Source organism: Triturus cristatus, chromosome 2_2 (genome assembly GCF_964204655.1).
Source record: "Triturus cristatus chromosome 2_2, aTriCri1.1, whole genome shotgun sequence".
NCBI classification, from domain to species: domain Eukaryota; kingdom Metazoa; phylum Chordata; class Amphibia; order Caudata; family Salamandridae; genus Triturus; species Triturus cristatus.
This window is the reverse complement of record NC_140582.1, coordinates 983,619,232-983,631,790: the sequence shown is the minus strand read 5'-3', so window position 1 is coordinate 983,631,790 and position 12,559 is coordinate 983,619,232.

Below are 12,559 nucleotides of genomic sequence, written 5' to 3'. Positions count from 1 at the left end.
TTTGATTCTTTATTAGCATGAGTGACTATGTGTGTGAGTAACTTTATGGATGAGTGGCGTTGTGTAACAGGATGTATAGGTGTATGAGTACATATGATGAGTGAGTACATGTATGAGTGAAATTTATAGGACTGTTGGTGAATGAGTGGATGTGGATGTGGATCTTACAATTACTGAATAAGTTGTTGTAACTGGTATTGGTATGTCCATTGTTTTGAAAATTTTAATTTCTATTTTTGAATGTGTGTATCAAAGGTTATCTTAGGGGGAGAGGAGGTCTGCCACTCTATCACAAGGATGATGTCATCAGTGATGTCATGAGTGATGTCACTGACCATGTCATGAGTGATGTAATATGTGACGTCATCAGCAGTGTATTGCGGGCGCCCGAGTTATAGTTAGCTGAACTAACTATAACGGGGGAATTTCTATGGTTTTGTACGAGTGAAAAGTCCAGCTAACTATAACGCCCCTGAAACCTATGGTTTTTTCAGTGAATTTCTATGGTTTTTTTAAATGCTAATTTCTAGCTATGCCTACAGAGATAGGACATGTGAAGAAAGAAGGAAAAACGCACAGAAAAGACGAAGAAAAGTGCAGGAAGAAGTATAACGTGCAGAAAGAACAAACAGAGGAGCAGAAACAAGCCTTGTTGCAAAATAATCCTGTACCCTCAACTTTTTCAGACGGATACTGGTGGTAACTGAGTCTGACTAACCAGTCCTAGAGCCAGTGCTATGTTAAAAGACACTCAGAATACAGTGAAAACACCTACATACAGTAGGGCACACTATGTGTTGGGGTCCCCCTGTGATTAGCATGACCTCCTCTGTAAGCCCCTAGTATATAATAGGGCAGGGGATTAAAACTACCTCTTAAAACGCACCACAGGGCGTGTTTGAACACGTCACCTCATGCCCCGTCCCCTCCCTTCCCCACTGTGTAAACACGCCCTGTAGCCGTTTTAAGTTGGGAGATTAAGTCCCCTTGAATCCTGAGGGTCCCTAGGGTCCAACTAGACCACTAGGTACCTCCAGTAAGTGCCACAGAGCTGCGTTGCATAGAGGTGTAAAAAGTGGCACGGCCTGGACCACCTCTCTGCAACGCAGCGGAGTGGTGCTTACTGGAAGCACCTGGTGGGCTAGTTGGCCCCCAGGGTCCCTCAGGATTGAAGGGGAATTATTTCCCCAACTTAAAACGCGCCATAGGGTACAAAACACGGATCTCTTTCCAGGATGGTAATTCATCACACAAGTTTCCTACACATTTCTGTGAGGCCTGGTAATTGCCGGCGGAAAGAAACGCTGCAGAAGGTGCTTCGAAAGCTTTTAGTGCTGGCTGCGCCGTGTGCGACAATGTTTTTTTGCCCATAAGCCAAAGGAGTGAAAGTGTAGGAGTCACATGTCACCCATACTGGTAGGCAGTAGTTTAAGAGTGCTTTGTGTGGAGAAGCACAAACGCAGAGTCGAAAAAGAAACAGCAAAGTTGGGAGCTTCCTTTAATAATAAGAATCATTTTTTCGCCAAATGTACCCTCTTTGCAACATTAATCAATTGTGTAATGTATATTTGTCGGTGTGTTTACGCAGTTCTGGGCTGAAAGTTAATAGCTCACTATTCTATATTAGGACTTTAAATTATAAATTGCAAGTCACCAACGGATGTCTCTTTTGAAAGCATTAATCTGCAGATCTGTTTCCATCCTATGCACTCTGTAATCGACTTCGTACATGTTCTTTGCAGCAGGCATATTAACCCTCTGCACTAACTTCACCGAGGTCACAACCTCAACTATACAAAACACGGATCTCATTCCAGGATGGTAATTCATCACACAAGTTTCCTACACATTTCTGTGAGGCCTGGTAATTGCTGGCGGAAAGAAACGCTGCAGCAGGTGCTTCGAAAGCTTTTAGTGCTGGCTGCACCGTGAGCGACAATGTTTTTTTGCCCATAAGCCAAAGGAGTGAAAGTGTAGGAGTCACATGTCACCCATACTGGTAGGCAGTAGTTTAAGAGTGCTTGGTGTGGAGAAGCACAAACGCAGAGTCGAAAAAGAAACAGCAAAGTTGGGAGCTTCCTTTAATAATAAGAATCGTTTTTTCGCCAAATGTACCCTCTTTGCAACATTAATCAATTTTGTAATGTATATTTGTCGGTGTGTTTACGCAGTTCTGGGCTGAAAGTTAATAGCTCACTATTCTATATTAGGACTTTAAGTTATAAATTGCAAGTCACCAACGGATGTCTCTTTTGAAAGCATTAATCTGCAGATCTGTTTCCATCCTATGCACTCTGTAACCGACTTCGTACATGTTCTTTGAAGCAGGCATATTAACCCTCTGCAATAACTTCACAGAGGTCACAACCTCAACTATACAAAACACGGATCTCTTTCCAGGATGGTAATTCATCACACGAGTTTTCTACACATTTCTGTGAGGCCTGGTAATTGCCGGCGGAAAGAAACGCTGCAGCAGGTGCTTCGAAAGCTTTTAGTGCTGGCTGCGCCGTGTGCGACAATGTTTTTTTGCCCATAAGCCAAAGGAGTGAAAGTGTAGGAGTCACATGCCACCCATACTGGTAGGCAGTAGTTTAAGAGTGCTTGGTGTGGAGAAGTACAAACGCAGAGTCGAAAAAGAAACAGCAAAGTTGGGAGCTTCCTTTAATAATAAGAATCGTTTTTTCGCCAAATGTACCCTCTTTGCAACATTAATCAATTTTGTAATGTATATTTGTTGGTGTGTTTAAGCAGTTCTGGGCTGAAAGTTAATAGCTCACTATTCTATATTAGGACTCTAAGTTATAAATTGCAAGTCACCAACGGATGTCTCTTTTGAAACCATTAATCTGCAGATCTGTTTCCATCCTATGCACTCTGTAATCGACTTCGTACATGTTCTTTGCAGCAGGCATATTAACCCTCTGCACTAACTTCACAGAGGTCACAAACTCAACTATACAAAACAGTGATCTCTTTCCAGGATGGTAATTCATCACACGAGTTTTCTATACATTTCTGTGAGGCCTGGTAATTGCCGGCAGAAAGAAACGCTGCAGCATGTGCTTCGAAAGCTTTTAGTGCTGGCTGCGCCGTGTGCGACAATGTTTTTTTGCCCATAAGCCAAAGGAGTGAAAGTGTAGGAGTCACATGTCACCCATACTGGTAGGCAGTAGTTTAAGAATGGTTGGTGTGGAGAAGCACAAACGCAGAGTCGAAAAAGAAACAGCAAAGTTGGGAGCTTCCTTTAATAATAAGAATCGTTTTTTTCGCCAAATGTACCCTCTTTGCAACATTAATCAATTTTGTAATGTATATTTGTGGGTGTGTTTATGCAGTTCTGGGCTGAAAGTTAATAGTTCACTATTCTATATTAGGACTTTGAGTTATAAATTGCAAGTCACCAACGGATGTCTCTTTTGAAAGCAATAATCTGCAGATCTGTTTCCATCTGCGGTATGAAGGCTCTGGACCCGCGATGTTAAACCCGCGTTGCGATGGCAGCGCGTGAATCTGAATTCGTTGTAATGGGTGTTTCCCCCATGAAGCGGTGGTAGCGCAGCGCGCCTGCTTGCGATACGCTTTTTTGACGTCCTCATCTGAGGCGCCGAGGCGGGCCAGGCCTAGGCTTTTGTACTAATTAATCTACCCACGCATGGTTGCTAAAAATATAAATAAAAGAAAATCGCAGCACCTCCGTCACAATATCACACAATTCAAGCGGGCAAAACTGCTTATTTTACCTGAATGCTTATTGCAAGCCTCGTGGCGGCCACGGACTACTGCTTGCAGAGGCTGAGTGACGTTTCACTCCCCCAGCCAATCACTGGCTAGAGCCCAGTCATGGGCTGCTAGCCAATCAGATGCCGCCAAACGCTTTCTGCAAGCTTCGGATTGGCTGTGAGCCCCAGAGTGCCCACAGCCTGTTGTTTTAACGTGATTAAAATGTGATTAATGTCTACATGTCCTTCGGACATAAATAGACAATAAATCTTCTTGCCCGTCAATATAAACAACATGGTTCGGGCGTAGGGCGATATGATTCCCCCACCCCTGCCTCTGTGGGAAAAGTATGAGAAAATAGTTTTCTCTCAAACATGGTTCGTGATATCACAGCAGAAGGATTTTTCACATGGTAAAATCACCTTAGAACACACCACAATTCCTAAAATGAGTATGGTACCATCAACAAATGATTTATAATGTAACTAAAGTCTTAAAACCTTCTATTAACTGCAATGCTTTTTAATGAGGTGCTCTCATGTATATTGGTCCCAAGATGGCTGCCAACACTTCTTGGATGAAGTACTGACAGCCAATCAGATCTCACGATGAGATGTGTGGTTAGGCTCCGCCCAGATATGTATATGATTTTACTTTTGATTTTCTCAGGAACTACTGAACAGATTGACACCATATATGCAAAAGGCACATGCCTGACCTGAGGACTACCTCTTTGCCAAATTTCAAGTAATTCTGTTCAGCCGTTCGGGCTGTACCTTGGACTAAAGATCCCTATGGAAAATTGCATGGGGAAAACGCGTTTTGGGACCCCCCTTTTTTCTCACTTTCAGGGTAGGAGCGGAGCGGAGCGCCCCACCTATTTTGAAAATTTTGCAAGGATTCCTCAACCGGCGCCAAAGTTATTCCAAATAGAATGTTGCGGATTTCCTATGGAAACACGGTCCTAACTATAACTATCTACTGGCGACCGCCAGTAGATATATATATATATATATATATATATATATATATATATATATATATATTGATATGTATTCACTGAAAAAAACATTGGTGTCAGGGACGTTATAGTTAGAAATTAGCATTTAAAAAACCTTAGAAATTCACTGAAAAAAACATAGGTTTCATTGACGTTTTAGTTAGTTGGACATTGTACTCGTACAAAACCAGAGAGATTCGGCCGTTATAGTTAGTAGAGCTAACTATAACTTGCGCTTGGGGGCGTGGCTTGGCTGCCGAGCGGAATGGCTGCCTGAAACCGCAGCTCCGCCGATCGAGCACAGAAATCCTTCAATTATTAGCTGAACTGGGGTGCGAGCTCGGTCCTCCCCGCCCGAGACGGTAGTCCTGGGTGTCCGCCCTGTGCTCTGGCTTTTCTGACCCCGTCGGCGGCTTGTGGACGGAGAGCGGCCCGCGGGCGGCGCGGAGTCGTGGCGGCCTACACCATTCGCTAGAGCCGGGGCCTTGCGTGTGGAGTGCCCGAAACCTACGAGGGGTGAGGCGGAGGCGGAGGCTGTTCGCTCGCCCAAAGAAAAGCGCACCCCGGCGAAGGTCTCACCCCCTACGGCTGTCGGAGTGAAGCTGAGGAAGCGGCGGCTGGTGTGGAAGACCGCCGAACGTCCGCCCCTGGATCGCACGACGGCGCACGGCGACGGGCCCGGGCGGCTGATCGCAGCGGCGGCCATTTTGCCTGAAGCAGAAGTCCCATGGTCGAAGGTTCCAGGGAGACGATCGGAGAGACGAGGCCGGCTGCCGTACATGCACCGACAATACTGTGGTGAGGTTGGAGCGTTGACCTGTGAAGTGGAAAGTGCACGGCTGTACTAGGGTTGTCCTGCTCCGGCGGCCTGCGCTGTGACTCTCCCCGCCTGCTCTGCTTAGGGTGCGTGCCCCGCTATTGGAGACCCAGCCATTCAGCCTACATACTGTGACTTACCGACCTGCTGCCCTCGGTGAGACGCGGAGGGTCGGCGACTGGTGGCGGCTGGTGAGTGGCCATGGGCAAACCGGACACGCGGCAGCCGAAAATCACTTTCGACAAGTCCAAGCAGAAGCCGCCGGACCCAGACCCAGACCTCCGTGAGGCCGAATCTTCTCGAGCGGACCAGAGTGGTGCTCAAGAGGCGGACATTAAGGCCATGTTTCAGGAACTGAAAACAAGCTTACATGGCATCGATGGCAAAATGGATGCGCTGGCTGCCCGCATGGACGGTATCACGTCCCGCATGGACAAACACGAGGGGAGAGTGGAATCGCTCGAAACACGTGTGGCCGACACGGAGGAAAATCAGACCGGCCTTGCCGGCCAACTTAGGGGCATGGAGAAGATTCTAACACTCATTCAGCAGAAAAATGAGGATTTGGAGGCGCGCTCGCGGCGCAACAACGTCCGCATCACGGGTGTGGCGGAAACGACGGACATAACCAGCATGGAGCTCTTTGTCGAACAAATGTGTAAGGATCTGTTTGGGTCGGGATTGTCTCCGATGTTCCTGGTCGAGAGGGCTCACAGATCACTGGGGCCCAGGCCTAAACCCGGTGCACCGCCCCGGCCTATTATTGCACGAATCTTGAATTATAGGGACCGGGACGTGATCTTACGAATGGCAAGGGACATATCGGACTTGCAATACAGGGGCAACCACATTGCACTATACCCGGACTATACGATGCAGGTTCAAGCCGCTCGGAGGGAATTTTTGCCGGCGAAGAAACTTTTTCAACAGGCGGGCACCAAATACTCCCTCATCTACCCTGCTAAACTCCGGGTCCAAGGTCCCGGTAAGCCATCCTTTTTTGTTGACGCTAAGGCGGCTATGAAATATGCCAAACAACTGTTAAAGGCCCAAAAGGCTCAGACACCGGCAGTTGATAGGCTAAGTGACGTTGAATGACTACTCCTGTTTGCTCCTTGTTAAATCGCTGGGTGTCGCCTGTCTACGCTGTGCTGGGCCATATTGAGAATGTTTACTTCCCTGGAGTTCCAATTTCGGATGCTATGAGGGAGCTGAGCAGGGCTGCGGGATTGGGGGGGGATGGTCCTTGAGCTGGTACACTAGTCTCGCGCTCGATCGCCCTGTCACAAGTACAGGGCCTGTAGGTGGCCAACCTGCGTACCTCAAGGGATGATTCCCATTCACTGTTCACATTTAGAGACTGTAGTTACAGTTGTTGTAGTTGGGAGGGGGTCCAGGGAGTTCATTGCACAACCTGATTGGGGGGTTGGAGCGGGAGGGTTAGGGGTTTGGCTGGGGCTGGGGGTTTTTGTTGTATTTTATTTAAGTTTCAGAGCCGGGTCGGAGGTGGCGAAAACTGCTATTGAATCGCACGTTGTGCGCAGCGCGCTGTCATGTCGACAGTCATCTAGCAAGAGGTGTACTGGCATTTACCGGGCAGGCTGCCCAGCTGGCCGGGTGGGATGTGTGTTGTCTGACAGGGACGGGCTGCAGGAATCGATGCAACGAGCGGCGGGTCCGTGGCCTGCTCGAGTTCTATTTCCCTGCTTGGTGCCTGGTGGAGGTTCCCTGCCCTGTTGGCGGGCGTACGGATTGCTGTGGCATTGCCGCCCTCATATATTGGTACCCGCTGGATTGGAAATGCGTGCTTCGAGAGTTGGTGTGACTTGGCCGGGTGACTGGGGGGTAGGTGTATGCTTGAGGCTTGCCCGAAATCTGTCGACATGTATGGTGCGGTGAATAGCATAAAGTGTATTACCTGGAATGTACGGGGTATGAATGATAGGCGGAAAGTGAGACTGATACAGGCCTTTCTGATTAGGAAGGGTGCGGACATTTGCCTTCTGCAGGAGACGCACCTGACGGACAATGCTGCGCAGCTGCTCAGACACAACCGATGGGGTGAGGTAGTTCACGCTCACTACTCTAACTACTCTAGAGGGGTGGCGATACTTATCAGAAAAGGGCTTCACTGGAGGACGCATGAGGAAATCAGGGACGTGGGGGGCAGGTTTGTTCTGTTGGTAGGTTCGCTGTGCGGCGCGAGAGTGATTCTGGTGAATGTTTATGGCCCGAATGACGATAATCCAGATTTCTACGAGGGATTGTGGCATAAGGTGCGGAACGGTGGACCTGCTGCGATACTGTGGGGAGGAGACTATAATGTGGTACTGTCAGATACTGCAGATAGGCAGGGCACCACTCGGGAACATCACCCTAGGGCGTCGGAGGCGCTTGGCCATATTATGCAAGAGGCAGGGCTGGTGGACTCCTGGAGGACACTGCACCCTGAGACCCGCGCCGGTACGTGTATCACAGCTCATCGTGCGGCCTGGTCCAGATTGGATTTCTGGCTGCTGTCCAGAGATCTGCACTCATCGGTGTTAGAGGTGACCCACTTGCCGCGGTCACTTTCTGATCATGCCCCGGTTTGCTTAACGATATCCACCCCGCCGCAGTACATCCAGCCGTTTAGTTGGAGATTCCCGTCCCGGGCTCTGCGCGACCAGGTCTTCCAGCACTCTTTGCGGGAAAAACTGGAGGAATACTTCGCACTAAACGTGGGCTCAGTAGATTCACCTGGCGTGCTCTGGGAGGCCTGTAAAGCTGTGACAAGAGGCCACTGCATGGCGCTAAAAACTGGGGTTTTACGCTCCATTAGAGCTACTCTCGGCGGGTTGGAATCTGAACTGGCTCGGCTTGAAGCTGCGATGGTGGCAACCCCGTCTGGTGGTGCGAGTGCAGACTTCAGGACGAAACTGACCGAGTATCAAGAGGAGGCCGAGAGGGAGGTCAGGTTCTTGTCCAAAGATTCTCAGGCCAGGCGCTATGGAGAGGGTGATAGAGCTGGCCGAACACTAGCAAATCTGCTGCGCCCGCCACGCGGGTCGGAGCATATTCTTGAGATACAGGAGTCGGGGGGTGCAGTAATTCGAGATCCTCCGGCTATACTGGCGGTGATGACAGACTACTATAAGGACTTGTACACCTCTAAGGTGTCCCCTGACGACACTATTATTAGTGATTACCTGGACACCATAGCTCTTGCATGGTTCAGTAATAGTGCCCGACAATACATGGACCTCCCCTTCACGCAGGAGGACATTCGAGCGGTTATAGCCGCTATGCCGCTCAGCAAGGCACCAGGCCCAGACGGGCTGACGGCAGCCTTCTACAAGGAATACGCAGACCTACTGGTCCCTCACCTGCATAATGTTTTTGAGGAAGCGATGGAGGTTGGCATCCTCCCTGCCTCGATGCGAGAGGCCCTCATCATTACGCTGCTTAAACCTGGCAAGAATCCTGTTACCCCGGACTCATATCGCCCACTCTCGCTAATTAATCTTGACGCCAAAATCTACGCGAAACTACTCGCTGACCGCCTGAAACTTATGCTGCCTCAGATAGCGTTGTCCGATCAGTCGGGCTTTGTGATGGGGCGGTCCACTTCCCACAATCTTAGAGTGCTGTTTGGGCTCCTGCATTATTTGGATCCCAAGGTACAGGCCGCGGCCGCATTGCTTGACGCCACTAAGGCGTTCGACTCACTCGAGTGGAAATTCCTACGGGCATTATTCACTCGCATGGGTTTCAGCCCCTCCTTTGCCAGGCGTATTGGAATAATCTACAATCACCCGACGGCTAGGGTACGGGTCAATGGTCAGACGTCTTCCCCGATCCCCATAACAAGAGGCACTCGGCAGGGCTGCCCCTTGTCGCCACTGCTGTTCGCTATTGCGACGGAGCCGCTGGCGGCTCGTTTGCGCCAACACCACACTCATCGCAGTATCGGCTTCACGTCGCGTGGCCTGCTGGTCTCTATGTACGCCGACGACATAACCATATATATGATGGATCCATCGGAAAACTTAGACCCACTGATGCGTGAGTTGACAAGGTACAGCGGCCTCACGGGTATCGATATCAACTGGTCAAAGTCGGCGATGTTCCCGCTGACGGACGGTACGAGTCAATGCCACACGGAATTCCCGATTGACTGGGTCACTGATGAGATTAAATACCTGGGCATACGGTTTAGCCGATCGATACAGGACATATGGCTGGCCAATTTTGGGGTGGCCGTGGAATGGCTGGAGTGCAAAGTGAAGCGCTGGAAAGCGCTGCCACTATCTCTGATGGGCCGCATAGCAATTGCTAAAATGGTGGTCGTTCCTAAGTTTCTTTACTTATTCGTAAACATCCCCGTGCCACTCACTAAGTCGTTCTTTCGCCGGCTCCGCTCCGCCTTGATTGAACTGGTCTGGGCGGGTAAGCAGCCCAGAGTGGCCTGGAACCTCCTCACACTTCCCTTCCGTCAGGGGGGACTCGCGGCCCCGGACATGGAGCTATATGCGTACAGTGCTCAGGCCCAATATCTGCACTACTGGCAGCACCCGATCCCTTACCAGCCGCACGTGGCCATCGAGATGGATGTTGCGGCCCCCTGCCCCCTTCGTGCAGCGGCATATCAGAGCTACAGACGCTCCAGGGACGACATTGACACTGTTGAGATGGTGCGCTGGGCCTGGTCAAGCATTGCCAAACGTGCAGGCGTGGATGACTTATATGCGCCGAGTATGCCCCTCGCGGATAATCCACTATTGGGGCCATTGACGGACGCGGCAGTGGCGCGGCGGGCGCAGGCCTGCGGACTGAAGGTTGCGGGAGACTTGTACCCGGACGATACCTTCCTCACAGTGCGGGACATGGCGGCAGCGCCGGAACCGACTGCCTCGGAGCTTCTTCTCTACTATCAACTGCGGTCCGCCTGCAAGGGCAGGTACCCTATGTTTCCAGAGGCTCCGCCGACGATTGCGGCCTTGGAGGACGTACTCTCGAACTCCTCCGCGCGCAAACTGATCACACGGATCTATAGAGCTACTCAAAGCACGGCTCCGGTTGCGCACACTGACTCCAGATCCGCGTGGGAACTTGAAGCGGGTATATCTATTACCGAGAAGCAGTGGGAGTACTGTTGCTCCCAACTTGAAAACCTATCCCCTAATTACAGGCTGCGGTTGGTACACTTCAATTATCTGCACCGGACCTACCGGACGCCCATTCAATTGTGTAGGATGGGTCTGCGGTCTGATGCGTGCTGTTGGAGATGCGGTGCGCAGGATGCCGCGTTCTATCACCTTGTCTGGGTGTGTGGCCCCATACGTGACTTCTGGATTGCAGTCTTCATTGCCGTGGGGCAGATCGTGGGGATGGTACTGGGGCCGGACCCACTTATGGCCCTATTGGGATTCGTTAGAAATGTGCCCAAGACCTCACGTAGGCTTGTGGCCATTTTATTATTACTTGCTAAGCGTCAGGTAGCGCTACACTGGAAGAAGACAATGCCGCCAAACGTGAAGGCCTGGATAAGATCGGCGGTGTACTGTAGGGAGCAGCTGACCTCATACTGGGACCAGCTGCCGCAGCGCTCGCGGCCTGTAGATATCTGGCAGCCACTGGTAGACTGGTTGGCTAGTACGACAGCGTTGGAAGATGACCAAGCGGGCTGATCGTGGCTTAAATGACGTGGAGTGGTTGGAGTTCGACTGTGGGGTGCTGTAAGTGGTGATCCGCCTGGCATAAGTGATCTGGGATATGGGGTTCGTCCGCTGAGAGGGGTTGTCTGCCGCTTGTTCTGTCTGGGCGGGCTGTGGGCGCAGCGTGAAGATGATTATGTCATTTCGATCATTTACTGTTTGCTTTCCTTCGACTCGGGCTCTTTATTAGTTCTGTTCTGTTCGTTCCATTGTAAAATGCTGTATTGCCGTTTGAAAGTACGATCTCAAATGCTTGGGCGGAGTTCCGCCTCGAATACTAGCTGCCTGCCTCCGGGTTGTTGGCTGAATAGCGGTGTACTCTTCGATGGAACAATAAAGGTTTTTGAAAAACAAAAAAAAAAAAAAAAAAAAAAAACTATAACTTGCGCACCCACAATGCACTGCTGATGACGTCACATATTACATCACTCATGACATGGTCAGTGACATCACTGATGACATCACCGATGACATCTCAAATGACATCACTGATGACATCATCCAGTGAATGTGTGTTTCTGTAAAGTTTAAATATGTTTTATATATGTTAATGCCAAGGTATATTGAAGAATGAGTTGGTGTATAAGTCTCTGGGTGGAGGATTTAATAGGTGTGTGACTAACTGTATAAGTGAGTGATTAATTGCGTCTTACTGAACGTATGGGTTAGTGACTAAACTGTGTGAATGTCTGTATCAGTCTGTCTGTTGTTGTGCAAGCTGCTGCATGGGTTGGTGAGTAGCTACATGAGTGTCTTTGTGGGTTATTTATTGGTTGCATCTGTATGGGTGCCTCACTGTTTGTGTGGGTGGGTGGGGATGTGTAACTTTGTGCATAGATGTGTGATTGGGTGATTCACTGGGCGTATCGGTTCAAGAGTGCATCTGTGAATGGCTGTTTAGGTGGGTGAGCGTATATATGGGTGTGTTCGTGAGTGTTTATATGTCTCAGTGGTACATGTATGAGTAACTACATGAAAGGCAGTATATGTGAGTGTTGGAGAATATAAATGACTAAATGTGAGTGAGTGATTGTGAGAGTGCCTGTATGGATGAGTGTGTGCTTGTGTCAGTGGTTATATAAGAGAGTAAGTATGTGTTAGTATCTGTATAAATGAGTGAGGTGTTGTGTGTATAACTATAGGTGAGTAAATGGCAGTGTTATTGATTCTTTATATGACTAGCTAGGTGTGTCAATAACTCTATGGATGAGTGGCAGTATGTGAGTGTCTGTATAGGTGTATGAATGCATATGATAGTGCTGTATTGATGAGTGACTGCATGTATGACTGACTGTATGGGTGAATGAATGGATGTGTGTGTAT